The following is a 20,547-nucleotide window of genomic DNA, read 5'->3' as shown; positions in this document are numbered from 1 at the left end:
ACCCTGGTTTCACACCTTCACTTAGAATAAGGCTCTGTCCTGTGAAAAATTCCAAGATATGCAAGCAGCAAGCAGGTGGTTGGGGGAAAACAGTTGAAAAATGGAAATTTTCCTAAGTTTGACCTTCTGGTAAGATTATAAATATATTTTTTACAAGCTCCTCAATTCACACAGGTTCACGGGGGGTCACAGAGCTGAAAAATTTCCTCATGCTGAATACCAGAGCTGGTGTGAGGAGTGAGGGAAATGGCACAGCTTAGGGAAAGGTCTCTTTTGGTGGTGGACAAGTTACATAGTTTGGTTCCTTACACACCAGCATATGTAAAAGAAAGAACATGGTTAAATACTCATTTAAAATTATTCATAATAGTCACAAATCACTAGCTTTTCTGTATAAAGTCAGGAATATTAATGAAGACTAGAATGTAACTGAAGAAAATTTAAAAACCTAGAGGTAAATGAAGACTATTCACCTGCAGAAAGTATTTTGTTTACCTGGAAAAGCATATTTATCTAACATGCAATGTTGCTGGTTTACAGTTGTGTACTGCTCATTATTTGAGACATTCAGAATAAAAATAGGTATCCACTGAAAAAATATTTCCATCTCCACACTTCCAAAGTAAAATCTACTGCTTGTAACTTCTTCATAACAGATGACTCTTCAAATCTAATTTTTTGCTTCAAATATTGTATATTTATCAAATCTTATGTTCACAAATATTGTTCTAAAGAAATCACTTCCATATTAAACATTTTTATTTACAGCAACTTCTGTAAAGCAGAGAATTTTACAAGGAATGTATTGATTTTGAGATAATAATAAATGGAAGCTGTGTTATCTACGTAGATTTTCCTCAGAAACAGAATCAAGTGATAAAGTAGTGTTGTGATTTGTAAAGGTCACATGCTGGCAGATCAAATCAATCTTAATTTTGAGAATGGTGTAAGATTAAAAAAAAAATTCAATTTCTAAATGCTGGATTCTTATCAATACCTAGCTTAAAAGAGCAAATCGTACCTGTAGCTCTAATTAAGACATTTTGATAAATTCACTGTATTAATTCCTACTCCTAAGATAGAAAGCTGTGTTGTGAAAAGTCTGTTTGCAACAAGGTTATCTTTTCACTCAGATATTTTCTGTCTCCACATCTACCCTAGCTCCAGTATTTTTTCCAGTATTGTACTATTTTTACTACTAACAGAAAAACTGCACACGTTAAAAGAAAATGAAATAAAAAATTAGGCAATTACAAAAATCTATTTGCATTTGGATTTAATCTATTTAACAATATTCTGCAAAGTGAATATTGAACTCGGAGTTTAAAAAAACAAATCTTTAAGCTTAAAGGAAAAATTCAGTACAAGATAAACAAAGGAGAGAAGACTGCTCTACCTCATTTGAACCTCCTAAATATGTTTCAAGGAGAAATGCCATTGAAATGGGCAAACAAAAGACTATGGTTTAAGAGAAATACATGTGTTCGGTCCCCTTGAAATTAGTAATTCTTAGATTTGGGGGGGCAAGTAGAATTTTAGCAGCATGAAAAGTGTCGGTTCTAGTTTCTTCATTTTATGAATATTCAGAAGAACAGACATCTGAAGCAACACTTACGCAGAGTTGTCTATTTTGTACGAACAATCTAGCAATACACTTGCATTAACACAGCCTTTAGGCAAAGGATGCCTAGACAGACTAGGTGAGAAACACTGCATATTTATTTTTTTTAATTTCCTCAAGCTTAATGATTGCTTTAATAAAAGTATTTTTTCTGTTCTTTGTTAAGAAATACACCAGAAATATTACATTCTAGAAATATATTTATATTCTGTATGATGCTTGCTGAGAAGACTGAGTCTTTCGCATTAAGACTTTTTTAAAGAAAACCAAAAACTGCTTATGGATGTCTAATAGCATAACTACAAAATACAAATACCATCCAAGATTCTTTCTTTTTAATTAAAGTTTTATGCCTTCCAGGAATATATGTATATTTTTTTTTTTTGTAAATCTAGTAGTAATCAATATCAACACAAAGTGTTTGGAAGTCATTGATCCTGGTCACAAGAAGGCAGCAAGAACATTTAAGATTACTGACACTTAAGATCCTTTTGTCCAGACTGCAGGAAGTTTATTCCTCTTGCTTACTTGCAGATCCCAGATGCCCAGGTGTGGATGCCAGCCACATCAGCCACCACCAGTATGTCACAGTCATTTAGCACCTTTAACTCTGTGGATGTGAAAAATGCTGAGGTGTCTTTAGCCAGGAGTGCTCCAAGTCACACCTGCCAAAGGCAGAGCACTGCTCTGAGCACAGCTGCTGAAGATCCTCCAGTGATCCTGACTGTGACAGCATCCTCCAGCAGATGGAACACAGGCAACACACACAGCTGCCGGCTGTAGGAGCAGCTCTTGAACGCGGAGTAGAAAGTGAAGGACAACAGCAGCTTCTCTAGAGCTGAGAAGATGCTTACACCATTGATGACAAAGTGATGGCAAGGAGCAAAGCTCGGTGTCTGCAACCCTGCCATCTGCAATATGTCACTTACAAACCAGGAGGAGGGAGGATGTGTTCCCAAGGACAGAGCAAACACTGGGTAGGAGCAATGCAAGTAGCCAAGGAAGCTGAGCATCCACCACTGTATCCAAATCCCACAGTGAGAGGGGGCCACCTTGATGTGTATGATGGGCTACCTTGACTGTCAGAACAACTGTCTTAGGGAAACAGCAAGAAGGAAGAATAAGGTGAGAAAAACCCAAGAACTAGCCAGAAATTCTACTTTCAATTCAGAAAGGGGAGGAAAAAACCCCTAACTCAGAAACAAAAAAGGGCTGTCACTGAGCAAGAGATACCAATTTCCAGAAGAGAATAAGGGAGGTTCAGCTAATCACTGTCTGCTTCCTCTAGGCCAGTATTCACATGTAGAATATCCCATTCTAGACCAATAGTGAAAATAATAAAATGAATTGCTTTTTCTTTACCTCAAAATGTAAAGTCAACATAAACTAATATTCCAGATTACAATACAAACTAATTTAATCTTAGTCATCAATTAATCATAATATTTTATTTCAAAGTAAGTCAGAATTCAGGTAAGCTTAATAAAAATAATAACTGTGTGCCTATGCTGACAGAGATATCACAATTTCATACTCTCATTATGACAGAAATTTTTGACACCCAACTATTCCAAGACAGGTCTTAAGGATAATTTATCACTCTTACCTTTATATCTAAATAATAAAGAAATTACTGTCAGAGCCTTGCAGGGTCTGTGTAAAGGATGCTTAAACTACTTTTCTGTTTAAAAGGAGACCATTCATTCTGCAAATTAGATGACTAATCCCAACAATAACTTCTCTTAATAATTACCTGCCTGCACTGTGGCTACTAAAGAGATACTAAATTACATCTGAAAAAACCCATCCAGATCTCTGCATACTCATAAAATATTGAAATACTGTATACGGTAGACAAAACATTAAAGTGGAAAAATGTTCCAACAAAAACTAAAATTTTCAACTTTCAAACAAAGTAAGAGACTTTAACATCTCTCAAAGGCTTCTGGATAAAATTTGTCACTTGTACTTGAAAATCTGCTAACACTTTGTAAAGGTTTAGACAGAATTAACTTCAAAACATAATAGCTTTCAGAGCTACTCTGGGTCAGTCAGTGACGTCTAAGTGAATTTGTCATGACACGTAAACACCATTTTGGAAGGAACTGGTTTTCCTTAGTTCACATTTGAAGCTAAAACATTTTGACTGAAACAAACACAAACCTCCAAATAGGCTCTGACCTTTGCATAACTGATCACCTCTTGCCAAGTTCTGCAGCTGTAGCTAGCAACAACACGCTAATGACCCATTTGCCGGTATTCAACAACCTCCAAAATGCCTCAACCCTTGACACTTAAAAAAAAAGCCCCACACTTTCTTTGGCTGGAATTTAATGGTAGGAACATTATATCAGCTCTACAGATGTGACAGCTGATTCAGTGTCAATATAGGTAAGACTCAAGTTCAGAGCTAGAGCTGTTGTTGCTGCTTGGCTCCCGGGGTACCACAGCACCACAGCTCACGAGTTGCTCCCTTGTCTCTTGCCCCTTGTCTCTTGCCCCTTGTCACTTACCCCTTGTCTCTTGAGACAAACAGGCGGCTCTTACCCTGCTGCAAAATCCAAACACCAAAGGACTGTAGGAAATGTCATGTATGAATCACGATAAATGTACTTACACTTTAAAATCTAACAAATGAGAACAACCACAAACAACTTCAAAATGAAGTTTTAAGAAAATTATTCACCCAAATAAGATGATAGAGTAGCTACAAGAAAACAGCCTAAAAAACATTTTTAAGGAATATGTATGACACAAGAGCTCCTATTAAAATTCACTTGACTCACGTAACTCATTCACTGACGCATGATGTGCTAAAATGAAAACACCAAAAGTAAAATATACGAGACAGCATATTCAGATTATGAGTAAGAGAGAATGGTTTCATATTGATCCCCAAAATTAATTGGAAGCACGCCAAGTTATAGAACAGTCAGAAAAAGAATGAATGCTTCTTTCATACACTGCAAATCCAGAGACAAAGAATGGATGGAGAGAAATGAAACTGTCAAGACAGGAAGTTCAGACCACAGGGTACTAAAAAAAATGCCAATGTTATATATAGTAAATGACATTTCCAGGTAGAGGAAAAGTATCAGTTGAGAAGTTCAGGATCAAACACACTACCAAGGTTATTCATGGAAAGTCTAAATAGCAACTATACAAGAAGAACAGTTGATTTGTCCCCAGGAGAAACACGTTCATGCGAAATATTTAGAGGGAAAGTCAGAACCAGCAGGCAAAGAGAACAGAGAAGAGTCATTAAAGGTGTCAAGGAATATGTACAGCTGAAAATCACAAGCACAGAATTGTCACCCAGCAGCACAATTTAGATCCTGTGTATAAGTAAGAGCAGATGGCCAAAAAGTGACCCTTGTGAGAAGGACTCGAGAAAGCAAGGGTCTTGTCACGTAAGAAATGAACAAATACACACCTTTTATTTTTTAAGAGATGTGTAGAAAAATGTCAACAATAAAAGGATAGGGGAGGCAATTGGATGAGAGATTTGTAGAAATACAGCAGTTATATAAGGAGGAGAAAATGAAAGAAATAATACCTGCACAGAGACTGCACATAGTTTCTCAGAGCAGTCATCATTATCCTGAGTTAGGTCAATCTCAAATGTAATTTCTTAACAACTGTTATAGAAAAGACTATGAGTAAAGTCTAACCCTGACTTCTATTTTAACTATTAAACAATTCATGATAAAAATGTTCCTTAGCTGCAGGAATTTTATATTGGGCCTTCTAGAGACATGACATCTAAAACTTTTATTAACTGAGCAATCTAAGCCAACTCTTAGAAAGCAGAGCAGCAGGCAGAATAGCTCACTCCAGATACTGGGTACATCTACCCATTCATTACCTAACTAGATAAAAATTGTAAGGCAAGAATATCACTTGTCAGCACATATCAGCTACAAATGGTGCCGCACATTTTGGGAACAAACTAGAAAACTCTCTAAGCATCTGACTAACTAGCAGCTCAGTCTGTGCCTAGGGTTCTGCTCAGAGCCTGAACAGTTTCTAGATCACCTCCTTCAGCTTCTCTGAAACTAAAGATTTGATAGAATATGCATAATATCTGAAGCAACTAAGTTGTCATCACAGGAAACACATAGTGGGTAATTATTATGTACAATACAATCACATAATAGTCAAAAACAGTTTATCAGAAAATGGAATGACTACCAACTTGCTCAAACCTACTTACAACAGTAAGAAAATAGTACCTGTTTTGTTAAGAAAGAAGTCTTAACTAACAGCACATTTTGGTAAAAACAATTTTGGGGGTTTTGTTTTGCTTTTTTGGGGTTTGGTGTTTTTTTTTTTTTTATTATGCAGATATTGGCTGAATATTAGGGGATGTTTTACTGCCTGGAAAACAGACAGATGACACATCCATTTATGGCCTATGTTTGTTTGGTATGTCCTACACACAGGTTAGAGGTGAAAATGGGAGAGGTCTCTCCAATCTTGCAGTTCTTACATGAATTAAGCAGAGGCCATCTAAACAAGCATGCCTGTAAACCTGGAAATTCCTGAATCCTTTTGCCAAAACTTTGCCTTCCAAAAAACCCACATCAAAATAGAATCCTAGAAGTTGCCTTTTATTACTGAGATCAGGAGAATTGAAATAATAATTTAAAAAAACCCAAAGAAGATAAAAGATAGGACGATAAAAAAATAAATGAAGATTTAAAGGTTTTAAATCACAATGATGCATCATATGCACATCACTACAGAGTACATAAATATATAAAATCCTAATATTACTACATTTAAGTGTTCTATAAGGATATGTGTATGCTACATGTGACTTAAAACATTTTAATTCCATTGAAGAAGTTCTATAGCTTTAAAACCTGCTGCAATTTTGCATGGCTGCCGCCTCTTACATTCCTCAACATGAAGTGACAGATTCTGCAGAATATTTTCTTACTAAGAGCCTTGGCAGAACATGCAGGCTCTGATTTTATTGTAGGATTGTAACTCTATATACACATTACCCGACCTTCTGCTTAGAATCATAGCATCAAATACTACAGTAATATCAAGCAAAGTTTTTGTTCAATTGATTTTTCTCACTGTCTGAACACCTCTGCTTAAAAATCTTGATGCTTTGAAGCATCTAAAAATTGTTAACGTTCAGTACACAAAACATCTGTGCTGTATTGCCAGATCAAGGCTCAGTGGATAAATCAGAAATACAAATATGTTACAGAACACAGATATTTGTATTTTATAGGACAGATTTTTAACCCTGCCTCAACTGGTAAAGACAAACACATGCTAAGTACTTATGCAAAAACCTAACATTAATGATATACACTATGTATGCACCTACAAGGTGTGTGTGTAGTTGCTCAGACATAATATTCTAAGAATAATCTTGCAGTACTAGATTAAAAAATCAAGATGAATGAATGAATATTGCTTATTTTCAAGTTTTAAACAGTGCAGGTTTCCAAGCCAAACATGAAAGCTGGGAACATAACATATTGGTCTGAAAACACTGAATAAACCAGCAAAACAGGGAAAATTTGTTAAAAACACAGATTGCATCATATGCAAGTAGATCACAAGTAGAAAAGTAGCTTTGCCAGTGTTTGAAAACCAGCAGCACAACAAATAAAACCCAAGTTTCTTTTTATCAAATATTATTTTAAGTCAGCTGATCGTGAAAAACAAAAGAATAACTAAATTATCTTTCATTTTCAAATCACAATGGAGAAAGAAATTTAGTAAGCACAGGGATCAGTCTATGTATCACTAGCAATAAATCAGCAAATCTTCTCTGTTACAAGTGTATAACATTAACATCAGTTCCATATTCAAATTGAAAATGTTGCTGTAAAACAGAATAAAGAATTCATCTAACATCTTTTCACTGATTTTATTTACAGTGTTTCTTGCCGAAAAATTGTCTGCATAACATACAGAGCTTTGCTATTAATATACCACAATTCTCCAGTTTCCTTTCAGAAAAAGCAATGCTTATCTCAAAAAAAACCCCAATCTCCCTATTTTGTACCAGAATCTCAATAAGTTCCAGAGTCAAAGACATCAAAGACTCTCTTCTTCAATGAAAAAGGCATGAGAAAAAATTTGGAACAGCAGAGATATCCCTCTCCTATCTCCTCTTCATCTCTGCCAGTGATTTTCATGAAGCCATGCTAGTAATTAAATGGACTGTCCAGATGGGCATTCACTGTTTTCTGGGCAGCTCAGCACCATAATGGCCTGGTGCTGAAGCCCTTCCAGCTTCCTCCATAGCAGCTTCTGTAGTTCCACTGTGCCATCCCTGCTGCAGGACCCAATGTGCACAGGAACATTCTCAGCCCAGCTCTCCTCAGCACGGTGGCTTCACTCCACTCTCACAACACACAGATACAGCGTGGCCATGTGAACCAAGAACTGCTAATTTCAGACTAAAAACATGAATTTCAACTGCTGGCAGAGAAATCAGATTTATGGGAAACCAAAGAGACTGAAGCCCATTATCACCCACCCATCCCAATAAAAGCAGCTCCATCCACATGGGAAGGACAACTGAACAGTCACCTGAAATATAAGGCATCTTTCACTTTCCATTGCTCCCTGCAGAAGAAAAGCAAGTTATTCTTCAGTCCTGAAAGCTTTAATTGAGAAATTTAACAGATATTTTTATTTTTAGTTTGTTTGCTGTTTGTTTTAAATCAAAAACTTTCCATCAAAACAAAGGGGTAAGTTGATGGCAAGATAATTCTGTTTGAATATCACAACATTACTTCAGCTGGTAGTCAGCCTTCAAAAATTCCTGTTATTCAAAGAGAAAACTAGCTTGAGAAGCAAATACATTAGTAAGAAACAATCAATCACAGAGAAATAAAGCAGAGGCTAAGAGGAGGATGGTACTTTCAAAGGATGCAAGCAATCCACAGAAAGAAATCTGCTTTAATAACTACATTTGCCAGAACGCATGGAACTAATTATGGTTGCAATATACATAATGCATTCAGAGACCTCAAGTAACAGACATTAGTACCTGGCATTTCCAGCCCAGTTGTTGAAGTATACTGATTGTAAGCATAAATGTTCATATTATGAAACAGGCAGATGGTCTGCTTCACCAGAAACATTACAGTTTGACATTTGTTATCAATTGTACTGATTTAATACTAATGAGAGTAAATGGAGACAGATTTGCAAAAATCTGTCTCTTGGGAAGATGTATGGGTACCTTTAAAAATCTTTTACTTCATATTTATCATGCTATGGTACCAAAAGGAATAATGATGTACTTTAATAGACAGCACCACTCTGATATTTGCACAGAGTATTCAGGCCAGGAACCAAAACCTACCTGAGAATAAATTTCTTCAGGAGAAGAACCAGAGGTGCTGCATCACTAACTCTGCCACAGCAGCAAACAAATCACCATTAAACACACTTTTTATGATAATATAAAATACCATTATATCCACAACAGAGGCTTTTGTTCACAAGAGCAGCAATTTGAAGATATGCACAGCGAGGGTAAGCAGTGCTTATTCTCCAAGTGCTGAAATGCTCTGCCCTTTCTCAGAGTGTCCTGCTGACTGCATGCTCACTGTGGGCAGGGGAGCGAAGGAAGAACCACCAGGCTTACCCCAGGACCAGGAGGTACCAGGAGCCCTGAGCTGCCAGGAGCCCAAGCTGGGTTTAGCAGCACAGTCTGCCCCACCACAGTCACTGGCTGCACTATGGATCAGAAATCCAAACTGACGAACATTAAAATGAGGGGCATAAGTTACCAGTGCTTTCTCAAGCCTAACACTTCTCCTTACACTTCTTCTTCATGCAATTGCTTCAGGCCTTAAGAACAATTAAGGCTGGCTATGTTTCTCATAACAAAGCAGCAGTGAAAGTGTTCCTTGTAAGTCAGTGTCTGGTCATCAGCACGTTATCATCCTCTCAGACTTTTGCTGTTATGAAATGTCACTAGCATTCCTTGCCTAGCAGGACACCAAGGCAGGGACACAGAGCCTCTACAACAAACTAATACCACGTAAGCATCTTGCTTGTTTTATTTCCTTCAGACACTTTCTTTCCTGCTCCATTTCTTCTGCAACACTGTAGTGTGATCAAACATACAGTGATTCGTTACTTTCTCATTATTAACAGCATCAATTCCATGGAGGTTTCCGAGTTTATTCAAATGACTTTGAGTACAAGCACAATTTAAGACTGAGGTGTAATGACACAGCATTATGTTACAATTCAATTGCTTTACTTCAATTTATGTCAGACACCAGAATTTGAGAACTGATTTGGACAGACTAATAGTGAACACCTGGATTTCTCCTTTTATACCCAGAACTGTCAATATGATTATTCACTCACTTACTATTTCATTGAAAGCCAATGCCTGTTTATAATTCCAGGTTAGAATACTCGGGGCTTTATTATGAAGCAAAAATTACTATTTTTTTAATTATCCAGGTACTTTAACAAATAAATATATTCAATATAGAGGTGTTAAAAATAAGCCTTTTAACCTAACCTTCCTATAAACTATTGATAAAAACAGATTTAAGTGTATTTTCCATTGCTTGGAAAAACTGATTTCAAGACCCGGAGGGTCAGGCATTAACTATTACATTTTCCCAATTTTGTAATATTTTATAGCAAAGACATGGTCACTGCTGGTAACTTCTAAAGTAAGATTAAAAGCAAGATTCTATTCCTTGCACAGATTGCTGTATTAGCATACTGCAAAAAATATGTGCTGTACTTCTAGCAGAGATAAAAATGCCTCTGGTATAAAGTCAAGAAAATTGAAAGTAAAGTCAGCTGTACATGCTGTAACACACTTTCTCTGAAGCTTCTACACTGGAACACAACACAAATTAACTGTCATGTTTAAGCAATTATCTTCTATCAAAACGATCAAAAAACTAATTTACACAAGAGATACAGTAGATGCATTTCCAATTTTCCCTCTAGCTTCCCCAAGACAGTGCAACTGATCTAAACAAATACAGTCAATCATTTGTGAGAGTGTGTATGTAGGGAAAGTGCTTTTTAAAATTATTATTTATTCTTAAATAAAGGGAAGAAGTGTGATCTTCCCTTAAGGGATAGACTGGAAATACAGAAGATATGTCAGTGAATGTTTTATGTATAGGGATGTTATTCAGATCAATATACTACTTTTCACTATCAGAATTTTTTTTCACAGAAAACTTATAGTACAAATGGATACTACTCAATTTTCCAAACAAGCTTTTTACAGGGTAAAGAGGGAACTAAGTGGAGAGAAAAAAATGTTATATTCAGCATGGTGAAACAGAATTTGCTTCTTGTGACCTCGAGCAAGATGTCTGCTCCTATCTGACAAACAATAGCATCTAGAACATGAACCATATCCAGCCTGGGTTCCTAATCAAAACATGTAAACAAATCAGTGTCATTTGGCAAGGGGAGAGGGGACTGGTGTCCACAGATGACACAAACAGAGGGGAAACAAAAAAAAAATTTTTCCTTTATTTTTTCTAGCCACTCTTGGGGATCTACAAGAGTAGAATCTTCTAATCAGTTTTTTTTTTTTAAAGTACATGGCTGAGTGTTATTTTTATACAATTTTCATACTTTAAAGTGATTTGCTGTAATAAATCAATATACCCACACAGACTCAAATATACTCTGTTTTCTGCATGCAACATGCCAATTCCACTAAAATCTACCACAAATAGCAGTGCCTAATTTTGACAAGTGACTAAAAAAACAATGTTCAGAAGAACAAAGTCTTCTTGATACTAAAAATAAGTCTCCTGGAGATACGAACTATTTTTCCTCTCATATTGTTTTTTGTTTTCCCTCAACCCTTCATAAATACCATCTCAAAGCCTTGTATTGAACCTAGTGCTTTTTGACTAAGAAACAATTTATGAGTAATTTCTATTCCAAACTTCATAACATTAAGCTATTGGCAAATTATTTCTTCTAAATTGAATCAGGTGCTTAAACAGTGTAATATGCCAGGCAGTAAATATTTTTTTTTTAATTGCTAAAGAGACACAACAGGTTTTTGCTTTTTTTAAATCAAAACGGAATAAACCCCACCAATTCCAAGACCTCCCCAAAACTGTTGTGGCTTATGAAGCAGTGATTTACAACCTGAAGAGCAATCATGCTAAATCAACTAGAAGAGTCTGATATGGTGACGTATGAAAACAATGACAGAGCAGTGCACCATTTAAAATACCTTCAGTTTTGGTTTTGGTTAGAAGGTAAAGCCTCCTCCTTGGCACAGAGGCAATAATAAAATAGGTTGTCTTCTCTAAAAACCAAAGCAAAATCAGAAAATAAGAAAAAAGTAACAAATTTTACTTGAATCACTTAGTAAACGGTTAATAGGTGAAAATCACTACTATGAAACCTATTTTGTTTCCCATACAGAGGCAAAATCTATTGCTAAATCATGAATGGCAGACAGTGTTTGTCAGAAAACCTGAATCTTTTTGTTCTAATTTTGAGATATGCTTGAACCACCTTCCTGGGACACACACACGGTAGCAGCACACAAATCAGCAGATGCAGGTACTTGAACCAATGCTTGCAAACCTGGGAGTAAGCATGCACAGTAGCTTATGCTTTGAGCAGACAACAGCACTTTCCTCCTCTCTAACAACTTCCCTTGGCTCTTAAGGCTTTTTGAAGACCATCTCCTGATATTCTGGAAAATCACCAGGTAAAGTTCACCACCTTCTTAGAAGCCTTCACACTTCAGTAACTAAATATGTAGCACATCAGTTAGGACAGTCTGCTGTTAACTTTCACTGCATTCCCCAAAAAACAGAGGCTCAGTTTTGAAATTTGATCAATACTTACATCATCCTACAAATCAGATTAATTGGTAAAAAAGCTGCAACATATTCTTTGAGACAGTTCTGAGGAACAAATTATTTGTTACCCAATGTGAATGAATCTCCTGTTTGCAAATACTGATGATGGTAAATGGAAGTATCCCATTGTTAGAAGAGTCTGCAGACTACATGCATAAGTAAGAATCAATGTTGCAAATAAAAATCTGAGCAAAGACAGCTGAAGTAAATTGTACATTCTATATATTCTTTAATTAGGACCCATCCCTTACTTTATAATCTATAATCCAGGCAAAACTCTGGGACTTGCCCATTAGCAGGACTTGCATGACAATCACTGTCATTCTCTAAACCAAAAAGGTGTATATGTATTTCCACAATAGGATTAAGATTAGTTTTCATGAAACTTTACACAAGCATAGCAACCCTATGTTTGCTACTTCTAGCCAGGTCTGTGCCCAGCTCCTTGTCCCAGCCCTAAGTTTGGGGTGCCCCTGTTACCAAGGCTCACCTAAGTTAAATATTTACTTTCATAAAGTAAATTTTAAGGTGGGTCCATTCCCCTGCCTGCATCTGCACTCATCCCCTCTAACACTCAGGCAGGCAGGTGTAGCCACAGGCAGGGACTCTGACAGTGCTCATGAAACTGATCCTCACCCCACAGCCTGGCTTCCTCATCTGAACCCAGCAAGCATGACACAGTGAATCCAGACCTGGAAACTGTTTCTGAAGCAGTTTCTTTAGTCACTTTTCAGTTCACTTCCGTTTCCAGAGTCACTTTTTGCTGAAGCACTCATCTTCTCCCAGAAGAGCACCATACAAATGTACAGAGGACAGACAAGCATTGCTCTTTCTTGTCTACTCCTGCTCTTCTCCTGTACTGGTGACCTCAAGCACTTACCAGTGACATTCAGTTCTTAAGTCAGGTGTCCACACAAAAATCAACTGGGAGCCTTGGTATCTAGATTTCTACTGTTTATTTCTCATTCTCCTCTTTGCAACCACAGTTAGGCATCACTACCAAAGGCATTTCATCTTTACTGATACAAGCTGGAAAATGTCACATAATCATACTGGTCTAAAACTTGGATTTTGTGGAAAATGCATAATAAAAATTCAGTCAAGGGTAGGGAAGCTGAACAAGGCAGTAATTGCTGATATATATATATATACACACATATATATTTACCACAAAAATCTGAATGCAGTGATGAAAAGCAGAAGATGAAGGAAATAAAACATGGATTAACTACTGCCCAGGAAAAAAGTGTACCTTGGGAATAGGGCCTATGACAAACAAGCTCACTAAACCAGCAACTATCTGAATATATCTTTCCCCCCACATTACACAAGATAAAGACAATACTGTAGGGTTCCTCCTGCTGGAAGGCCACTAGCAGTTTGGAGTAATGAAAAGCCTTTGAGAGACAGTAGTTGTAAGGCATAATTGCAGAGGCTTAGTGGATTTATCCATGATTGATATAAAACTGAACATAGTACTAATAATGTGTTTCCAGGTCTTATCATGTGTGTAAATTCATAAAGGAAATTCAAGGGCCAGTTTTAAACAGATTCAATATTTCTGTTACAAATAGGCATATATGTTATGAAGCGTCCTCTGGCTGAAAGGCAAAAGTTTTGTTATTTGAAAATAGTATCTCAAGTTATGTTTTATCTTGTCCAGCCACAGTAATTCTTGCAATGATTTCCTTTCCTCTTTTACCAAGGGGAAAAAATCCATGGTCTTATTGGATTCTTTAAGCAGAAATGACATCCTGGCTCCATCTGAGTGTTTTAGCTCGATTTTTCCAGAAAAAAAAATGTTATTGTGAGATGACTAATCACAAAATCATAAAATTTGAACCATATTGTCCAGGTCCTATCAAATTTTGCAAGATACTAGATGTCTCTGATATGAATTTCACAGAAGACAGAAACCTTACAGAAAAAATAGGACCCAACAGTGACTCTTGAAGGAAGAGCAACCGCAGCTTTGCCTGTTTTCCCTCAAAGAAAAGTCAATCTACTACTAATCAAAATTCATGTTCCATTTGTTGAAACCACAAGCATGACGTTCCTGAATCACACAAAAACCATTGAAAGAGACTAAAATGAATGACACATTTGAGGAACATGGCAGGGAGCTAAGGCTAAAATACATAGGGAATGAACCTAGAAAGAAAGTCAGGTTTTAGGTCTACTACTCATGAAACAACTGCACAGCTATGGAGTATTCCCAAGTCACTGCACCTAAGAGAGAAAGCCAAACAAACCAGACTTGAAGAGGAGATACATCTAAAACATACACATAGATAATATGAGTAAGTCAATACCAATTAAAAAGAAGGGATGAAAACCACTGCAATTATTATTGTGACTGGATAGTTTTAACTCTCTCGGTAGCATGCAGTATAGCAATGTAGATTTGTGCTGAGGTGCTTAAACAAAAGACAGAGCATATCTCTCTACATCAAAATGTCCAAGTAATATGATAAACATTGAAATAGAACAGTGGAGAAAACCTCCCACCATTTATTCTTCATACAAATAGATACTATTTGTATATGTAGACTGTAAGCACACATGCATCACTTCAAAGACCTAGCTTTCAAAGTAGATTTCATTTTTACCCCGTTTCTCTAAGAAGAAAATATCATTGAGAGAAGTCAAATAAAATAAAGAGAATAACTGATGCCCCCCAAAATCTAGAGCAGATACAAATTATTGTTGACTCATATTGTAAATTGCCTGTCCACTACAAGCTTTTAGAGTAATGCAACAAGGAAAAGAATGTTTTTCAATCACTGCCATCCATCAACTTGGTAAACAAGTAAAATGTATACTCTGCCATCTGCTAGCTATTAGTCTATGTAATCACAAAATATCATGTAATGTAATCATAAAAAAACACTATTATTACCTACTCTTTCAATTTATAAGCAAATATTTCTATCTGTCAAATGATTTTATGCTAGCATGAGGCTTGAACCTTCTGCGCTGCTTACCATCAATCTAGTCGTCAATCTAAGATAAGTCTGCCTCTTGTTCAGTCCTCCTGCATTTGGGAAATGCTCAGCATGGCAGTGCTGTGTTTGATCCCAGAAGAAATCACATGAAGAGAAGGGTCAGTAAATGTTCCAGCTGTCAAGGGCCTGAACAGTTTAACAGCAATGGCTATGGGAGTAGTCTTGCTCTTGGTCAGACTGGCTTAGATGGTCAGAGTAGTCTTGCTCTTGGTCAGACTGGCTTAGATGCTGCCAAGAAAGAACAGAATTCTCAGTTCTCAGATTATTTCTTTCTGCACCATATTCTAGTTACCCTTGATACTAATCTTCAAACATATTTCCATGAGAAAGAGCACTAGAAAAGTTACAGTTTTCTCAAATTACCTCTTTTAAAGGTAGAAATAGCTATTCTAAAATGCTTAAGTCAGAGTAATAGTGCATTTTTCCCCCACAGATTTCCAACCAAAACTATCCATAGAAAGCAAACACATTAGTAAGAAACTGCAGAGAGACTAAAAAAATCATATTGAAAGTTTTTTCAGTGATATCTACTACTAAAATATGTTTAAACAATGGAACTTGATCTTGTTCCTAGAAATTTCTCAATAAACTGAAAAGTCTTCACATAAAAGGACATTCACTATTTTTACCAGCTCACAGAACTTGCCAGTTATTACACCAGACCAATAGCAACAAGAGGTTCAGCTGGCTAGACCTAAGACATTTATTCCCTATTAACTACTTTTAATTTATGGCAGAAAACCAAATATTTTATTGCAGGTAAGACTCTACTAAAGCATATTCTTTTTCCCACCAGGTAAATGTCAAAACCAAAGTGTAAGTGACATAAAGCCATTATTTCAGCTGTACATGATTCCCATTTGTTCCTGAAGGTGATCCTCTGCCAACTTGAGGGCTAGAATCTGCTCCTGCAGTGACAGAACCAAGTGGAACAGCATACCAAGGGAATACCTGGGGTGTTGGTGGCCTACCAGGTGTCACGGTAAATTAAAATGGCAACTTTTAAAAGACAGATTCACTGGGCTAACATTGACTTTGAAACTCTGAATGGATAAGTCTCTCAAGCTACAGAAATATCTTTTCTTTCTTCAGCTCAGCTATTTCAGAGCTAGTTTCCATATAACCTGTCAGAAACCTGGATTTTCTTTTATGCCTCTGTCAGTAAAGTTCTGTCACATTCCACAAACACTCAGTACACCTTAAAGATACAGTCCAGGATCCCAAATCAATTAACAGTGTAATAACACAGCTGCAGGGACAGGACAGAGATTATGCTTTTTCAAACACAAGTATGAAGTCTGCAACACTGGAAAGAGGCATCTTCTTTGCATCTTGGTGTAAACACCTGCAGCAATCAGGATTTTCTTTGAGGCAATAGCCACTCAGTCTGGCACATGGTGCTGCCAATCCAGTTTTGAAGCCCTTCAAGTAACAGAGGTCATCTAAACTACTGAAACAAGGAGCAGACTCAACCAGACCTCTCAAACACATCTGTCTCCTGAATCAAAACTTGTCATCCTTTTCCAGGTGTTTGTTAAATATTTCTGCAGTTTTTATGGCAGACTGTCCTGCAATGGAGAGGAATTAAGAGTCCAAAACCCACATTTAAAAACTACATTTTCCATGCTGCAAGGGGACCATTAAAACATTATGGAATGAAATGTGTATGACAGCAAGTGAGATTTGCCATTTAAAGCTAAATATTAATAAAGACTGTTTCTCAGTTTATGTAAGTTTCATGTATTTTGATGCAATCTTTATTACATGTTTTCTCAGAGTCTGCGACTGATACCAGAGGAAAACAGTAGCAAGTATCCATAAATAACAGAAACAAGATAGTGATTTTAAGCTGGTTTTCAGTGTCAGAGAAGTTTCATTTATTAGGAGGTATCCTCTAAGTCTATTCAACTTGACCTCTAACGCCAATCTTTACATTAGAGACTGAAAATTTAAAGGACGTCTCCAAAAGCAAAGGCAATTTCTTTTTTTTCCTGGATCAATTCTGTAATTATGCCATATAGTATATGACACAAATTAGGAAATTTAGTGATTCACAGAAATGGAAGACTTCAGTAAAGGATTGCACAATATTTTTCAATTAGACACAGGCACAAAGAGATAAATAAGTGGGGGGGGGGGGGGGGGGGGGGAAGGCAAGGGGGGAGACGAAAAAACAAAAAAATAACCAAAAACCCAACATCCCAATGACAAGCCAAAACTTCTGGACTATGCCAATTCAAATTTCCTCTGCAAAATTTTAAAACAGGCCCTTTCCATAAAGAGTAAAGCCACATGCCTCTGTCACCTTTATAATACATAAGGAAAAGTGAATGTCCCAAGAGAAGAACACACAATGGATATCTTCAACCAGAGAAGCTGACTTACGTTAACTCATGGTGTACAGTAAAGTCATAAAACAGTTTGCTGTCATCATTTCTATACTTTTACTGAAAAAAAAAAAAATTTTAGTTTGTTACAATACCTCTTCTTTAGTCTATCTAGGTGTTTGTTTTTTAGAACCATAACCTCTGATTACTTCAGAAATTCTAAGACCAACTCCACAGAATCACACCCAAAAGGCTCAGTTTGTAGCCGTTGTTGGTGGCTGTAAAAAAAAATGCAAAAAATGCCTGCTTGGCCATTTTCCTGCTGCATTAATCAGAGGGAAATTTACCTCTGTCAATGGCTGACATAATAAGCTGCCAGCACTCAAACTGAAAATGTTTACTAGGCTAACAAGGCAGTGATTCTCTGAACGGTGGCAGCAGAGAGGAGCACTGCTCTATTGTCTAATGGTACAAACTTGACTTCAACAAAAATGACTGCTACATCTGCCAAACTGGCCAGAGTGAGCTTAGGCAAGTGCAAGCAAGACCACCCTGCTGTCCTGCACCATGTCAGAATGGTATGGATAAGAGACACACATGTCAACATAAAACTGCTTCTGGGAAGCAAAAAAGAAGAAACCAAGAGGAGTGAATTGCTATCAACTCAGAATCGTATTTTGATCTTGTACTGGGGTACTGGATACTCCAGGGATTGATTTATTGTACTGTTAAGACATAGGATATTTTGAAGACAAGGAAACAGAGGTATTTGACTGAAGAGATGGAAAGTGGGATGGCAGAGCTCAGCCACCATGCAGGGCAAGAGCTATGGAGAAGTCACAGCAGCAAACTGGAAGGCAAGCTCTCAATGGCATGGCTGAAGAGCAGGTGGCAAGGAGATTGAGTAAGGTGAAGTAAATGCAGAACTAGAACTCTGCTTTCTCCCTCCCACACTGCCAAGTGAATCTCCACTAAATTTATTACTTTTTACACACAAAACAAAAACATAACTTAATTGCCAATTGAGAGTGCGTATCTGCAATAAATATCAAAGCACATGTATTTTCTCAGAAAGAAAAGGCAGCATAACCAGAAAGTAAATTACAGCTATTAATTCCCCACCCAAATTTCTGATGTTATCCATTATATGCAATACTATTGTGGATATGAGTTCATGACAAGTAGATATTGCTAAAGCAGCCCACTACTTTTAAGTGACAATGCTCTCACTTGAGACATCAGTTAGGGGGGATATTAATAATCCAAGTAGAGTTCAATTTCTTACATTGCAGTCAATATTTAAACTCTCCAGAACAAATGGCCAAACAAGATTTTAAACCTCTAACAAACGACTATGCAGCATTTTAACCACCGATAACAAATGACTGTGAACACAAGTGTAAAGTATCTTCCCTAGCTTTAGATGACTAAATAAGGAAGATGAATATTGAAGAGTCTTGGATGCAAGATCAGCACACCTATTCATATTTTCAAGAAACATCATTATAAAACCAAAACTATGCATAAATTGAGGATTTACTAGCATATCCTTTAAGATACAAATAATACTATATTATCAGGAAAAAAGTACTTCTAGTCAGCATTTCAGATTCAATTAGTATTTAGTAAAAGTTTAGGTAATAGTGTACTTACTAGGACTATCTAAAGGAAAATTTTTTCATACAGCTAAATCTTGAAATTATCAACTGGTTTTGTTAACAACCCATCCTCCACCTTTCTCAGCCTGGACTCACATAGCTGGTTGGAGTTCTTCATGTACTAGATTTCCCTTTAACACTATGTAGGAACAGATAGATACTCACATACTTGACAAAAAAATCAGAATCAATAGACAATTAGCAGCATGATTGTTACAGACACACAGGGTCCTGCAGATATCAGAAGGGTGTATCCAGGGATTCTCAAAAGTCCAAATGCCTGATTCCTACCTAACAGGGTCTTAACCCTTTTCTCTTGACAAGGGATTACTGAAACTCAGAATAGGGGCTGTGCTCCCATTTTCTAAGGCAAGGTCCATGCTTGGCAATTCAGTTCAAGCACTTTGAGTTCAAGTGGCTTTTAACAGGATCAGAGACCAACAAAAAAAACCTAAGTATACCAGGTACATAGCTGTTGCTTGCTTTGTCCCTTGCAATGGTGATCCAGTGACCTACCAAGTTAACCTTAGGTGAACAGAAGTGTGGTAATATTTCACTACATCACAATCCATTCCGACTTCTAGGTTTATACTACATAGAAGACTTAATTTCTACTACTAGTACGAACACGTATTAAAGAATATTAAAAAAAATGAAGTCTTAGAAAAATACACCACAAAATTTTCTCTAAAAAGATATAAAATTAGTAAGAGAAATGTTAGAATATTTCTTACAGCAATTATTTCTTATTTTTAAAACAGTTCCTCAGTCAATTGGTCAAAACTTGCGGAGCACAGTACATGGATGGGTTTTTCTGACACGTGTTTGGAATGACTGGTGTAATTCACAAGTTGCAAGTTCCCCTAAGTCAGGGAAGTATACTAAACACATTGGTTTTGCTTTAAAAATATGTTCCCAAAGTACGTACCCAAAGATGAATTTTGGAAAAGACATAGCAGACAGACTACATAAACACCTCCCCTCTCACCACTTTCATCGTAATTCACACAGACAGCACCTTAGACTTTCGAAGACATTTGCTATGAGGTACCAAGTAAACTAACTTCT

At 36.8% G+C, this 20,547-nt stretch overlaps 1 protein-coding gene across 3 annotated transcripts in view; it reads right to left on the bottom strand.

The window, feature by feature from the left end:
- TENM3 (teneurin transmembrane protein 3) overlaps positions 1–15,717 on the bottom strand; it is a 349,238-nt gene extending 333,521 nt beyond the window's left edge. For all 3 annotated transcript variants that reach the window (XM_059844573.1, XM_059844574.1, XM_059844575.1), the window contains exon 1: positions 15,474–15,717. The gene's annotated coding sequence lies outside the window, so the exon portion shown is untranslated. The remainder of the gene's footprint in view (positions 1–15,473) is intronic.
- Positions 15,718–20,547: the final 4,830 nt, after the last annotated feature.

Source organism: Haemorhous mexicanus, chromosome 4 (assembly GCF_027477595.1).
Source record: "Haemorhous mexicanus isolate bHaeMex1 chromosome 4, bHaeMex1.pri, whole genome shotgun sequence".
Taxonomy (NCBI): domain Eukaryota; kingdom Metazoa; phylum Chordata; class Aves; order Passeriformes; family Fringillidae; genus Haemorhous; species Haemorhous mexicanus.
Note: the sequence above shows the minus strand (reverse complement) of the source record. Positions and strands in the feature narration are given on the sequence as shown.